A 15,936-nucleotide genomic window follows, 5' to 3' on the forward strand; every position below is an offset into this window, starting at 1 on the left:
ATAAAATGAGTTAGGGAGGATTCCCTCTTTTTCTATTGATTGGAATAGTTTCAGAAGGAATGGTACCAGCTCCTCCTTGTACCTCTGGTAGAATTCAGCTGTGAATCCATCTGGTCCTGGGTTTTTTTGGTGGGTAGGCTATTAATTGTTGCCTCAATTTCAGAGCCTGCTATTGGTCTATTCAGGGATTCAACTTCTTCCTGGTTTAGTCTTGGGAGAGTGTACATGTCCAGGAAATTATCCATTTCTTCTAGATTTTCTAGTTGATTTGCGTAGAGGTGTTTATAGTATTCTCTGATGGTAGTTTGTATTTCTGTGGGGTCGGTGGTGATATCCCCTTTATCATTTTTTATTGCGTCTATTTGATTCCTCTCTCTTTTCTTCTTTATTAGCCTTGCTAGCGGTCTGTCAATTTTGTTGATCTTTTCAAAAAACCAACTCCTGGATTCATTGATTTTTTGGAGGGTTTTTTGTGTCTCTATCTCCTTCAGTTCTGCTCTGATCTTAGTTATTTCTTGCCTTCTGCTAGCTTTTGAATGTGTTTGCTCTTGCCTCTCTAGTTCTTTTAATTGTGATGTTAGAGTGTCAATTTTAGATCTTTCCAGCTTTCTCTTGTGGGCACTTAGTGCTATAAATTTCCCTCTACACACTGCTTTAAATATGTCCCAGAGATTCTGGTATGTTGTATCTTTGTTCTCATTGGATTCAAAGAACATCTTTATTTCTGCTTTCATTTCGTTATGTACCCAGTAGTCATTCAGGAGCAGGTTGTTCAGTTTCCATGTAGTTGAGCGGATTTGAATGAGTTTCTTAGTCCTGAGTTCTAGTTTGATTGCACTGTGGTCTGAGAGACAGTTTGTTATAATCTGTCCTTTTACATTTGCTGAGGAGTGCTTTACTTCCAATTATGTGGTCAATTTTGGAATAAGTGTGATGTGGTGCTGAGAAGAATGTATATTCTGTTGACTTGGGGTGGAGAGTTCTATAGATGTCTATTAGGTCCGCTTGTTGCAGAGATGAGTTCAATTCCTGGATATCCTTGTTAACTTTCTGTCTCGTTGATCTGTCTAATGTTGACAGTGGAGTGTTGAAGTCTCCCATTATTATTGTATGGGAGTCTAAGTCTCTTTGTAAGTCTCTAAGGACTTGCTTTATGAATCTGGGTGCTCCTGTATTGGGTGCATATATATTTAGGATAGTTAGCTCTTCCTGTTGAGTTGATCCCTTTACCATTATGCAATGGCCTTCTTTGTCTCTTTTGATCTTTGATGGTTTAAAGTCTGTTTTATCAGAGACTAGGATTGCAACCCCTGCTTTTTTTGCTCTCCATTTGCTTGGTAGATCTTCCTCCATCCCTTTATTTTGAGCCTATGTATGTCTCTGCATGTGAGATGGGTCTCCTGAAGACAGCAGACTGATGGGTCTTGACTCTTTATCCAGTTTGCAAGTCTGTGTCTTTTAATTGGAGCATTTAGTCCATTTACATTTAAGGTTAATATTGTTATGTGTGAACTTGATCCTGCCATTATGATATTAACTGGTTATTTTGCTCATTAGTTGATGCAGTTTCTTCCTAGGCTCGATGGTCTTTACATTTTGGCATGTTTTTGCAATGGCTGGTACCGGTTGTTCCTTTCCATGTTTAGGGCTTCCTTCAGGGTCTCTTGTAAGGCAGGCCTGGTGGTGACAAAATCTCTAAGTATTTGCTTATCTGTAAAGAATTTTATTTCTCCTTCATTTATGAAACTTAGTTTGGCTGGATATGAAATTCTGGGTTTAAAATTCTTTTCTTTAAGAACGTTGAATATTGGCCCCCACTCTCTTCTGGCTTGTAGAGTTTCTGCCGAGAGATCTGCTGTCAGTCTGATGGGTTTCCCTTTGTGGGTAACCCAACCTTTCTCTCTGGCTGCCCTTAAGATTTTTTCCTTCATTTCAACTTTGCTGAATCTGGCAATTATGTGTCTTGGAGTTGCTCTTCTGGAGGAGTATCTTTGTGGCGTTCTCTGTATTTCCTGAATTTGAATGTTGGCCTGCCCTGCTAGGTTGGGGAAGTTCTCCTGGATGATATCCTGTGGAGTGTTTTCCAATTTGGTTCCATTTTCACCCTCACTTTCAGGCACCCCAATCAGACGTAGATTTGGTCTTTTTACATAATCCCATACTTCTTGCAGGCTTTGTTCATTTCTTTTTCTTCTTTTTTCTTTTGGTTTCTCTTCTCGCTTCATTTCATTCATTTGATCCTCCATCGCTGATACTCTTTTTTCCAGTTGATCGAGTCAGTTGCTGAAGCTTGTGCATTTGTCACGTATTTCTTGTGTCATGGTTTTCATCTCTGTCATTTCGTTTATGACCTTCTCTGCATTAATTAGTCTAGCTGTCAATTCTTCCACTCTTTTTTCAAGATTTTTAGTTTCTTTGTGCTGGGTACGTAATTCCTCCTTTATCTCTGAGAGGTTTGATGGACTGAAGCCTTCTTCTCTCATCTCATCAAAATCATTCTCTGACCAGCTTTGATCCGTTGCTGGCGATGGGCTGTGCTCCTTTGCAGGAGGAGATGCGCTCTTATTTTTTGAATTTCCAGCTTTTCTGCCCTGCTTTTTCCCCATCTTTCTGGTTTTATCTGTCTCTGGTCTTTGATGATGGTGACGTACTGATGGGGTTTTGGTATAGGTGTCCTTCCTGTTTGATAGTTTCCATTCTGATAGTCAGGACCCTCAGCTATAGGTCTGTTGGAGATTGCTTGAGGTCCACTCCAGACCCTGTTTGCCTGGGTATCAGCAGCAGAGGTTGCAGAAGACAGAATATTGCTGAACAGCGAGTGCACCTGTCTGATTCTTGCTTTGGAAGCTTCCTCTCAGGGGTGTACTCCACCCTGTGAGGTGTGGGGTGTCAGACTGCCCCTAGTGGAGGATGTCTCCCAGTTAGGCTACTCAGGGGTCAGTGACCCACTTGAGCAGGCAGACTGCCCCTTCTCAGATCTCACCCTCCGTGTTGGGAGATCCACTGCTCTCTTCAAAGCTGTCAGACAGAGTCGTTCGCATCTGCACAGGCTTCCTTTCCTTTAGCTGAGCCCTGTCCCCAGAGGCGGAGTCTACAGAGACAGGCAGGTTTCCTTGAGCTGCTGTGAGCTCCACACAGTTCGAGCTTCTCAGCGGCTTTATTTACCTACTTAAGCCTCAGGGATGGCGGGCGCCCCTCCCCCAGCCTCACTGCTGCCTTGCGGTTAGATTGCCGCAGACTGCTGTGTTAGCAAGGAGGGAGGCTCCGTGGGCATGGGACCCTCCCGGCCAGGTGTGGGATATAATCTCCGGTGTGCTGGTGTTACAGCGCAGTATTGGTGTGGGAGTTACCCGATTTTCCAGGTGTTGTGTGTCTCAGTTCCCCTGGCTAGGAAAAGGGACTCCCTTCCCCCTCGCGCTTCCCAGGTGAGGCGATGCCTCGCCCTGCTTCAGCTCTCGCTGGTCAGGCTGCAGCAGCTGACCCGCACGGATTGTCCGGCACTCCCGAGTGAGATGACCCCAGTACCTCAGTTGAAAATGCAGAAATCACCGGTCTTCTGTGTCGCTTGCGCTGGGAGATGGAGACTGAAGCTGTTCCTATTTGGCCATCTTGCTCCGCCCCCGTGATTCTTTAGATAATTCTAAAATTCTTTTCTTTAAGAACGTTGAATATTGGCCCCCACTCTCTTCTGGCTTGTAGCGTTTCTGCTGAGAGATCTGCTGTCAGTCTGATGGGCTTCCCTTTGTGGGTAACCCAACCTTTCTCTCTGGCTGCCCTTAAGATTTTTTCCTTCATTTCAACTTTGGTGTATCTGGCAATTATGTGTCTTGGAGTTGCTCTTCTCAAGGAGTATCTTTGTGGTGTTCTCTGTATTTCCTCAATTTGAATGTTGGCCTGCCCCTCTAGGTTGGGGAAGTTCTCCTGGATGATATCCTGAAGAGTGTTTTCCAACTTGGTTCCATTTTCCCCCTCACTTTCAGGCACCCCAATCAGACGTAGATTTGGTCTTTTTACATAATCCCATACTTCTTGCAGGCTTTGTTCATTTCTTTTTCTTCCTTTTTCTTTTGGTTTCTCTTCTGGCTTCATTTCATTCATTTGATCCTCAATCGCTGATACTCTTTCTTCCAGTTGATGGAGTCATTTACTGAAGCTTGTGCATTTGTCACGTATTTCTCGTGTCATGGTTTTCACCTCTGTCATTTCGTTTATGACCTTCTCTGCATTAATTAGTCTAGCTGTCAATTCTTCCACTCTTTTTTCAAGATTTTTAGTTTCTTTGCGCTGGGTACGTAATTCTCCTTTAGCTCTGAGAAGTTTGATGGACTGAAGCCTTCTTCTCTCATCTCATCAAACTCATTCTCTGACCAGCTTCGATCCGTTTCTGGTGATGAGCTGTGCTCCTTTGCAAGGGGAGATGCACTCTTATTTTTTGAATTTCCAGCTTTTCTGCCCAGCTTTTTCCCCATCTTTGTGGTTTTATCTGCCTCTGGTGTTTAATGATGGTGATGTACTGATGGGGTTTTGGTATAGGTGTCCTTCCTGTTTGATAGTTTTCCTTCTAACAGTCAGGACCCTCAGCTCTAGGTCTGTTGGAGATTGCTTGAGGTCCACTCCAGACCCTGTTTGCCTGGGTATCAGCAGCAGAGGTTGCAGAAGATAGAATATTGCTGAACAGCGAGTGTACCTGTCTGATTCTTACTTTGGAAGCTTCCTCTCAGGGGTGTACTCCACCCTGTGAGGTGTGGGGTGTCAGACTGCTCCTAGTGGGGGATGTCTCCCAGTTAGGCTACTCAGGGGTCAGGGACCCACTTGAGCAGGCAGTCTGTCCCTTCTCAGATCTCAGTCTCCGTGTGGGGAGATCCACTGCTCTCTTCAAAGCTGTCAGACAGAGTCGTTTCCATCTGCAGAGGTTCCTGCTGCTTCTTTTGTTGTTGTTTAGCTGTGCCCTGTCCCCAGAGGTGGAGTCTACAGAGACAGGCAGGTTTCCTTGAGCTGCTGTGAGCTCCACACAGTTCAAGCTTCCCAGCGGCTTTGTTTACCTACTTAAGCCTCAGCAATGGCGGGCGCCCCTTCCCCAGCCTCGCTGCTGCCTTGCAGTTAGATCGCAGACTACTGTGCTAGCAATGAGGGAGGCTCCGTGGCTGTGGGACCCTCCTGGCCAGGTGTGTGATACAATCTCCTGGTGTGCCCCTTTGCTCAAAGCGCAGTATTGAGGTGGGTGTCACCTGATTTTCCAGGTGTTGTGTGTCTCAGTTCCCCTGGCTAGGAAAAGGGATTCCCTTCCCCCTTGCGCTTCCCAGGTGAGGCGATGCCTCACCCTGCTTCAGCTCTCGCTGGTCATGCTGCAGCAGCTGACCAGCACCGATTGTCCGGCACTGCCTAGTGAGATGACCCCAGTACCTCAGTTGAAAATGTAGAAATCACCGGTCTTCTGTGTCGCTCGCGCTGGGAGTTGGAGACTGGAGCTGTTCCTATTGGGCCATCTTGCTCCGCCCCCTAACATAGAACTTTTAAGGTATCTGTAAATTATATGTTAAGCTATTTTTCAGCACGTAGTATATGAAGGCACTATTGCAAGTAATTTATATGTGTTATCTCACTTAATCGTCACAAACTCCAAATGAACTAAAATCTAGCACTAGTTATATAATTAATAAAACTGAAGTTCAGAGAGTGATGTAGTTTGGATGCGTGTCCCCTCCAAACTTCAAGTTGAAATGTGATCCCCAATGTTGCAGGCGGGACCTAGTAGGAGATGTTTGGATCATGGGGCAGATCCCTCATGAATGGCTTGCTACCCTCCCCACGATTATGAGTTCATGTGTAATCTGACTCTTTAAAAGTGTTTGGGTCCTCCCTCCTCACTCTCTCATTCCCTCTCTTGTGACATGTCTGCTTCCACTTTACCTTTCACCACGATTGTAAGCTTCCTGAGGCTTCACCAGAAGCAGATGCTGGCACCATGCTACTTGTAAAGCCTGCAGAATCATTAGCCAAATAAACCTCTTTTCTTTATACATTACCCAGTCTCTGCTATTCCTTTATAGGAATCCAAAATTAACTAGTACAGAGAGAAAAAGTAATTTTTGAAAGTCACAGAAAATAAGTGGCAGAATTAAAATATGATCCCGGCATTTTGGTTCAATATCTTACTATTTAAACTTCTAGTGCAACCTCCTCTAATAAATAATACATTTGCATGAATGTATTATTTTAGTAAGAAGAGATAGTATATCTAAATATGACTACATGACATTGTAAAAGAGGTATTTAAATTTGAAAGGAAGTGTAGAAGCAAAGAACAGATTTTAGACATAAATTATTGCTATGAGAAATGGTGCTCATTGATGTTCAGAGGCTCAGACTTTGGGATGCCTACAAACCTGGGCTCAAATTTCGGCTATGGTACTAATTTAGCTTTGTGTCCTTGAACACATTACCAAATTTCTGTGCATTTTAGTTTTCCCCACTGTAAAATGTGGGTAACATTAGAACCCATTAAATAGTGGTTGACGGAATTAGATAGTACAAATAAAGCCCTTAGTGGAATGTTCAGCACGTAGCAAAAGCTCAATCATATTGACAACTATTATTAAATTATTATTACTATACTAATTTCCCAGATATATAATAAAACTTTAAATGGTAAATTATTTTCACATTTCAAGATATATATAATACTTGGCATAGCAAGAACATATTCTAAAGATCAGATCAAATGAGAATGAATTCAACTTCAAGAAAGACAAAAAGCAAATTAATCAAGATGAACTAATTAGAGTGGTAATATTTTAATTCTTAGACTAATAGACAATAATATATGTCACTTTGGGAAACAAAAATATGGCAGATTAAAATTAAGAAGCATGTTTATTCAATTTGTTAAGTAGTCATTATTTCTTAAAAATTTTTTTTTCAGATGGAGTCTCCCTCTGTCACCCAGCCTGGATGGCAGTGGTGCAATCTTGGCTCACTGCAACCTCCGCCTCCCAGGTTCAAGCGATTCTCCCACCTCAGGCTCCCAAGTAGCTGGGATTACAGATGTGAGCCACCATGCCCTGCTAATTTTTGTATTTTTAGTAGAAACTGGGTTTTACCATGTTGACCAGGCTGGTCTCAAACTCCTGACCTCAGGTGATCTGCCTGCCTCAGATTCCCAAAGTGCTGGAATTACAGGTGTGAGCCACCGTGCCCAGCCTAAAGGTCAATTTTTTCATCATAAAATCCCAATTCGGAAGGCTAAAATGCAAGATATTATCTATGGCAACACTCATACATACATACCTACATATATACATACTACTTCCAACCTAGTAAATGGCTTCTCATGTGGAAATCATCATAAACAAGATTGGCCACTGTGTCTAGGCAAGTGTTACTGTATTGTAACTTTTACTGATCTTAACCCTGACTCTGACATTTAGCTAAAGTACCGGTTGCTCAATGCTATGTACCCAGCAACCTGTGTCAAGTGCGTCCATGTGAAGAGACCAACAAACAGGCTCTGTGTGAGCAATAAAGCTATTTATTCACTTTGGTTCAAGTGGGCTGAGTCCTAAAAGAGAGTCAGGGAAGGGAGATGGGGAAGGCGTTGCTTTATAGGAGTTGGGTAGGTAATGGAAAATTACAGTAAAAGGTGATTACCTATTGTTAGCAGAGGAGGGGGTCACAAGGTACATGGTGGGGAGATCATAAGACTCATTGTCTAGAAGAAGAATGTCACAAAGTTGATTGATCAGCTAAGGTAGGGCAGGCCCAAGTCACAATAGTAAAATGTTGTAATTTTGGTTAATCAGTTAAGGCAGGAATTGGCTCTTTTACTTCTTTGTGGTTTTTTGGCTGCTCCAGACTTCTTGGCTCCTGTAGGCCACCTGGATGTGTATGTGCAGGTCACAGAAGTTATAATGGCTGAGTTTCGACTCAGAGTCCTGACATTCCTGTCTTTTTATTTATAAAATATAAAGTTATAAGAAAATATAACTTTTTACTGAGGGTTATTGGGGTAGGGTCAGTGTTTCTCAGGACTGCTTCAAGTGTGACCGGGGACTGCATGGACACCTTAAAGAAAATTCAAGGGTAGAGGGCAGCATAAGAATGGGAATGAGGTTAAAAGTAAGTATAAATGTAAAGAATAGGACTTCATCAAGGTGAAAGTATTGGACTGTGCCCTGCCAGCAAAGATCATCTATCCACTCCAAGAGGGAGTCAAGAGTGGTGGTTTGGGGATATCTCACTCCAGGAGATATCAATTGTGATGGGTTGGAGAAAAAGTGTAAACCAGCAATGTAAACAAGAGTGGGGCATTTATGAGTAGATGAGAAAGTTGAATAGGAAAGTAGCAGGAATGAAAAAGTTTGTGAGGTGCAGTGCAAAAAGGAGGGGGTGATTGCATAAGACCCTGTTGTAAAAAGTAGAGTAAGGAAGAAGAGACTTAATAAAAATGCACAACAGGATGGATGGGAAGGACAATCTGATTTATGAGGTGAAGGTCTTGAATTAGCCTATAGGACTTGTCTCACTTCTGGAAGGGTAGGATAGGGGAGTCGTAAGAAGAATTTGTAGGCTTTTAAAGGCCATGTTGTAGCAGGCAAGTGATAACAGGCGTCAGTTCTTTTAAAGCCTGCTGTGAGATGGGATATTGGCATTGAGTGGGGTAAGCGTGATTAGGTTATAATGGGATAGTAATGGGCATGTGATCAGTTGCCAGGGAGGGAGTAGAAGTGTCCCATACCTGGGGGTTAAGGTGGGGGATACAAGAGGAAGACACAAAGGAGGCTTTGGGTTAGGAAGAAGGGCGGCAATGAGATGTAGCTGTAGTCTGTGAATAGTCAGGGAAGCAGATAATTTGGTTAAAATGTCTCAACCTAATATGAGAACTGGGCATGTGGGGATAACTAAAAAGGAATGCATAAAAGTATGTTGTCCAAGTTGGGGAGTTTTAAGAGGTTTAGAGGCCTAGTCATCAATACCCACAACAGTTATGGGGGCAAGGGAAACAGGCCCTTGAAAAGAAGGTAATGTGGAGTCAGTAGCCCTCATATCTGTTAAAAAGGGGACTTACCCTCCAACGTGAGAGTTACCTGAAGCTCAGCGTCTGTGATGGTCCAGGGGGCTTCCGAGGCAATCGGGCAGTGTCAGTCTTCAGCCACTAAGCCAAGCTGATCTGGAAAGGAGTCAGTCAGAGAGCCTTGGGCCAGAGCTTTAGGGTCTATGGGAGTAGTTGCCCAGTGAGCTTGGCAGTCTGATTTCCAGTAGGTCCTTGCACAGATGGGATACAGCTTGGGAGGAATCCCAGGCTTTGAGCATTCCTTGGCCCAGTGGCCAGATTTCTGGCACTTGAAGCAAGATCCTGAGGGAGGAGGTCCTGTAGGAATGCCTGACCCCTGCGGCTCAGGAGTTTTGAAGTTCTTGTGTGCTGGAGATGTGGCTGGGTTTTGTCTCACAGCAGAGGCAAGTAATTGTAACTCAGAAATGCGTTGTCACTTGGCTGCTTTGTCTCTATTATTGTACAACTTGAAGGCAGGTTGATTAATTCCTGTTGTGTGATTTGAGTGCCGGATTCCAATTTTTGAAGCTTTTTTCTAATGTCAGGAGCTGACTGGGTGATAAAATGCATATTGAGAATAAGACAGCCTTCAGGCCCTTCAGCGTCTAAGGCTGTAAAGTGTCTCAGGGTTGCTGCCAAACGAGCCATGAACTGGGTTGGATTTTCATCTTTACCTTGGGTAGTTTCTTTAATTTTGTCATAATTAACAGCTTTGTATGCTGCCTTTTTAAGTCCTTCAACTAGGCAGGAAATCATGTAATCTCATCTAGCTATATCTGGGGAACCTGCCTGATATTCCATTGGGGATCCTCTCGGGGAACTGCCCTGATACCTTCTTGAAGGACCTTTGTGAAGGTCTGGCTCATGACGCCGGCAGGTGGGCTAGAGAAAAAACTCTTTCTCATTCATCTGGGGAGAGGGTAGAAGTTAGGATGACATTTAAGTCACTCTAGGTTAAATTGTAGGACTGAGTTAAATATTGGAATTCCTGTATATATTTGGTGGGGTCTGATCAGGAGGAGTCTAAGCATTGATTAATTTGAGAAACGTCTGATAGAGAAAATGGTACATGCACTCTGACAATGCCTTCAGCCCCAGCCACCTCTTGAAGAGGAAATTTTTGGGCAGGTGGGGAAGTATTTGCCACAGAATGAAATTGTAAACCAGACCAGGTATGGGGAGGGGAGGTGACAGAAGGGTTATAAGGTGGAGGAGCAGAGGCTGAGGAAGAATTGGGACTTGATTCAGCCTGTTGAGGAGTGGCCTGGGGAAGGGGAGAGAGGTCAGAGGGGCCTGCACAAAAGGAGGATTCAGAAGACTCAGTGGCACGTGGGGTTGGGACTGAAGGGACAGGCAGGAGGGAAAGAAGAAAGAATTGGGATGACTTGCATTGGGAACAGAGATTAGGGAAGGAAAAAAGTGTAAAACATGCCTGGACATAAGGCACCTCAGACCATTTGCCCATTTTATGACAAAAATTATCTAGATATTGTAGAATGAAGAAATCAAAACTGCCTTTTTCTGGCCATTTAGAGCCATTATCAAGTGTGTATTGGGGCCAAGTGGTGTTGCAGAAGAAAATAAGATGCTAGGTTTTAGGTCAGGTGAGAGTTGAAGAGGTTTTAAGTTTTTAAGAATACAGGCTAAGGGGGAAGAAGGAGGAACGGAGGGCAGAAGGTTGCCCATAGTAAAAAGGTAAATTTAGAGAAAATAGGGGTAGAGACATGGAGAAAAAGGAGGGGGTAGCACTTGCCACCGAGGTGGAGGATCAAGGCAGGCATCTCTGCAGTGATCGAACACCTCTGGAATGCCGGTAAATAATCAGGGAGGCGTCTCCGCAGTGATTAGACACCAAGGGAAAACTATCTTCGTGAGTCCGTGACCAGCACCAGAGTTTTGGATCCATGGAAAAAACGCATTTCCGCTGTCTCTACCACAAAGGAAAAGGAAATGAAAGAAGGGAGGGATTGAAGGGGGTGCCAAAATTGAAAGAAGAAAGAGGTTGAGAGATAGCGAGAGAGATTGGAGAAGAGAATAAAAAGAGGCTGCTTACCCGATTCAAAATTGGTGAGGTGTTTCTTGGGCTGGTGTGAGAACCCAAACTCATAGGTGGATTTTCTCATAGAGCAAAGAGCAAGAGGACAGGGGATTAATCTCCCCGATCCGAGTCATGGCACCAAATGTCAAGCATGTCCATGTGAAGAGACCAACAAACAGGCTTTGTGTGAGCAATAAAGCTATTTATTCACTTGGGTGCAAGTGAGCTGAATCCTAAAAGAGAGTCAGCGAAGGGAGATGGGGAAGGCGTTGCTTTATAGGAGTTGGGTAGGTAATGGAAAATTACAGTAAAAGGTGATTACCTATTGTTAGCAGGGAAGGGGGTCACAAGACACATGATAGGGAAATCATAAGACTCATTGTCCAGAAGACGAATGTCACAAAGTTGATTGATCAGCTAAGGTAGGGCAAGGACAAGTCACAATGGTAAAATGTTATAATTTTGGTTAATCAGTTAAGGCAGGAACTGGCCATTTTACTTCTTTGTGGTGTTTTGGCTGCTCCAGACTCCTTGGCTCCTAGAGGCCACCTGGATGTGTATGTGCAGGTCACAGAAGTTATAATGGCTGAGGTTCAGCTCAGAGGCCTGACACCTGTACTTAAGTTAAAGAGTTTAGTTTCAGAGTTTTGATCATGTAATGTCTAATAAGGAAACTGGGAAGAAGCACAGTTAAACAGAAGTCATGGATTTTTCAGCTTCTATTGTTTCAGGTGCCACAGAAAATCAGCAGACCCGTGACACACCACAGGCAGCAAGGCAATTTGTGTTAGGCAGGCAACTAGAGACAGACAACAAGACCCAGAGCCACAGACAGGAATAGGTAGAGAGCAAGCAGCTCACGAGAAGAGCCAGAGGCATTTTAGAAGCAAGTGTGAGCATGATGGGGAGAAACAGTACATCATGACAAAATAGGCCAATTGTAAGTCCTGCAGGGTCAACCAAATATTCTATTTTTCAGAAACCTAAATGGGGAAAGGGTGGGCAGAGGCTGGAGAGTGAGGGGATAGTGGCAGAGACTGAAAACCAAAAGCAGAACAGGAACAAATTAAAAACGGAGAAAGCAGTTGCATTGCGTCAGAATCAAGTGGACTTTGGCAGCTAAGGCAGCTCGCTGCTCCAGCTTCAGCTGTTCTTCTTCCCCTCCTGCCACGTGAATCGGGCCCGGGGGCTTACAGTATTGGCCATGGAAACAGCTGGCTAAGTGCAGAGTTTTGAGAGGTCGGGGCGGGGCTGAAAACAGTTCCTGCAAAGAGAGTATGTTTTGCTTCTAAAGGAAATGAGAAATGTGTTAAATGAGGTATTTGAATATGAATGAGTTATTTGAGTATTTAAATACCGAAAAGAAAAATCACTCAATAGCAAACATGCCTAAGCATAAAAAGATTTAATAGAAATCAAGCACACACTTCAGCAAATGAGTTAATAAACCATATAGCTAAACATGCATGATATTTTCAATTTATGCCTCAGTCTAGAAGCCTCCCAATCATCTTCCACTCTTTTTAAAAGGCAGAGAGCTGTTTAACAACCCTTCAGTGTTCAGGCGGCAAACAGGCTCTCAACTATTAATGGCAAAGCTGCCAGAAGCCAGACATACCTGGGAACAGATGAAAGGTTTTGTTTGTTCACCTTGAATGTTACACTAGTTCCCACTCAGGACCTCTGAGCACATTACTGGAAATTTTTAAGACACAGTTACTGGTGTGAAGAGGTTTCTGAAAACATACAAAGCACACATTCAACAAGAAAGCCCACCTGAAAATCCTGCGAGGGCAAAACTGAATTGAAACATTACAGCATGCCTGTTCTTTTTCAAAGACCAATGAAAGTTCAAAGACTCAGAAACTTTCCTGAAAATTATAGAAACATTATGGCAAATAAGGTTTCACCTTGTATGCCAAATACAACTGATTCGTACTTGCCTCCTGAAGCTCTGCATACCTGATCGAATTAGTGATGTCTGCCATAGCCTAGGGAAGAAAGAGTGAAGATACCATTGTTTAAGTCTTTCCTGCTTTGTGTCTCAGGCCATTTAGGCATACTACTTTTTATCCTAGAGGTTGCAAACTGGCACCTCATGAGCTGCATTCACAGTTAAGAGATGCCTTGTTTGGTCCTCACAGTATTTTTAAAAATCAATTACCAATATTTCAAAATGAAAAAATTCACATATTTAAAAGGCATTTGCCATTTATCTTAAAAGTGTAAATTTCTAGCAATTTTAGACTCATCTTTCCAAATAGTAATTGTCATTTGAAGCTGAGTGGTGGTTGCCTCCATTAGGTGGGGTATCTTCTCTTAAATCTGACTTCTTTCCCTCACCTGTAGGCCTCCGTAGGATTTGCATTAGTGAACCCCTGCTCTATTCCTCCTTGTTACTGTTACTTCCCGCTCCTCTACATTAATAAAGACATTGAGGTTCACTGTTTTTCAACATCAATTCTGTCATTAACCAGAATGACTTTGACTTCTTGGCCTCACAGTTGCTGGATATGCTCCACTTTAATAATGTCTCACCTCCACTTTGGCAACTCACTCTTCAGCAACAAAAATGTTCTACTTTCAAAATGTAAATTCCACTATCCTAGTTTTATGTTTTTGTTTTGTTTCATCATATTAATACAGCTGTCTCTACCTTTATTGACAATAAATCTACTATTACTTCTCAACAAAGTGTTTAGTCTTTTTTCCTTTTCCATACTTTCTGAATTTATCAGCCCCTTTCGGGGTCTACTTTGTTCTTATGGCTCATTATGCACTTCCTCCCTTGAATTGATTTATATTTATTTTGTTCCTTTGTCCTTCCTTCACACCTGCTCACCAAACCTCATTCCTGGATCAATCCAATCATTCAGCTTCTCCAGGGTGATGGACATTGCTGGTTAAGAGTATGCTACAAATTCATCATCAACTCTAGTTTCACTGAGCCTGATGTCCCTAAATATCACCCTCTCCTATTCCTCCAGTGGTTACTTCAAAGAATTATCACTTTCTTCAAACAATACAATGTACCTTTTCTTGCCTTACTTTCAGGGGCAATGTTCCTTTCTAAACTATGAAAAACATCAAGGCCATGAGATGAGAGAAGTTCCTCAGCTTGCTCCTACACCACTAACAAACTTACTTAAATTTCCATGCATTCTTGCTTAATCTTTTGTTGGGACAAATGTCCCTTCTCCAACAAAGACTAAGTCTTCCCAACTAAGCACACTTGATATTGCCGAGCCCATCCTCCTGTCCCTGAGCCTTGAATTTGTTTCATCACCCATATCCCATCTCTCATATCTCCAATATTTTTCTGTGCTTACTTGCTTTTTCCTCTCAAAATATGAACATGCTCAAGTCTCTTCCATAGAAAATCAATCTTTCTCAACCTCAAGTACTGGCTACAATCTTATTTACTGCCACTCTCACTGACAAATTTCTTGAAGAGCAGTCTACACTCCCCCTGTCCACTTCCCTGCATTCCAGTGACTCCTCTGTCTACTGATTTGTAACGTATATCATTACCTCTTTATTGAAACTTTTTGTAAGGTTATGACCTCCACATTTCTAAATTTAGCAAGCATTGTTTACCTTTATCTTGCTTGATGGCTGTAACATTTGCCCAATGTTAAAAGTTCATTTGTCCAATGTTAAAAGTTTCCTATGACTCCAAACTCTCTTCCCTAGCCACCCTGATTTATATCCTATCCTTATGGCTGTCTTTTTTTGACACAAGTGTCTCAGCATGTTGCTCAGGCTGGTCTTGAATGCCTGGACTCAAGCAATCCTCCCACCTCAACCTCCTATGCAGCTAGGATTACAAGCATGTGCCACAACACCTGGCTATGACTGTGTCTTTAGCCACTTTTCAAAACATTGCTTTTAAGTCACTTTTCAAAACATTGCTTTTGCCTACCAACTAAATGTTATTATTACCCAGGACTCCAAACTCAGCTCTATGCTCTTCTCATATTATACATTCTCCCTTGTAATCCCATGCACTTACATAAAACTTCAACTACAGACAGTCCTTGACTTACAATGGTTCAACTTTACAATGGTGCCAAAGTGATACACATTCAGTAGAAACCATACGTTGAGTACCCATACAACCATTCTGTTTTTCACTTCCAGAACAATATTCAATACATTACATGAGATACTCAACACTTCATTAGAAAACAGGCTTTATGTTAGATGATTTTGCCCAACTGTAGGCTAATCTAAGTGTTCTGAGCACATTTCAGGTAGGCTAAGCTAAGCTATGATATTTGGTAGATTAGAAGTATTAAATGTATTTTTGACTTATGATATTTTCAACTTACGATGCATTGACTTAGACATAACCCCATCATAAGTCAGGGAGCATCTGCATTACCCCCAGGCCTGTCTCTCAAGCTTAAAACCCTCATATCCAAGTGTGTACAGGATGTGCCTATTTGGATAATCTAAAGACAATGGGAATTCCACACATCTCAGACTGAATTCACCCTCCCAATTCTATGATTTCCCTCTTCATTAATAACATGAATATCTACCCTGACTCTCAAGCCAGAGATTTATGAGATATTCTGAGGTCCATCTCCCTCTTCCTCAGCCAAGTCCTATAATTCCAGATCTTAAATGTAAGAAGTACAAAAGAGAAAAGATTGAAGACATTACCTTTTCAATAAAATAAACAAGATCACTTCACGAGATCATGTCACAGTTTGGCCCTGGGCAATCCATTCTCCCACAGAGATCCCACTTAAAATTTCTGAAGTGCAAATCTGACCATATCACTTCTCTTCAATGACTATCTATTGATTTCACAATAAAAGTAAAAGATAAATTTAGCATACAG

At 42.6% G+C, this 15,936-nt stretch overlaps 1 pseudogene; it reads right to left on the bottom strand.

The window, feature by feature from the left end:
- Positions 1-13,984, bottom strand: part of LOC111536091 — a 59,781-nt pseudogene extending 45,797 nt beyond the window's left edge.
- Positions 13,985-15,936: the final 1,952 nt, after the last annotated feature.

This window comes from Piliocolobus tephrosceles, chromosome 12 (genome assembly GCF_002776525.5).
Source record: "Piliocolobus tephrosceles isolate RC106 chromosome 12, ASM277652v3, whole genome shotgun sequence".
Classification (NCBI taxonomy): domain Eukaryota; kingdom Metazoa; phylum Chordata; class Mammalia; order Primates; family Cercopithecidae; genus Piliocolobus; species Piliocolobus tephrosceles.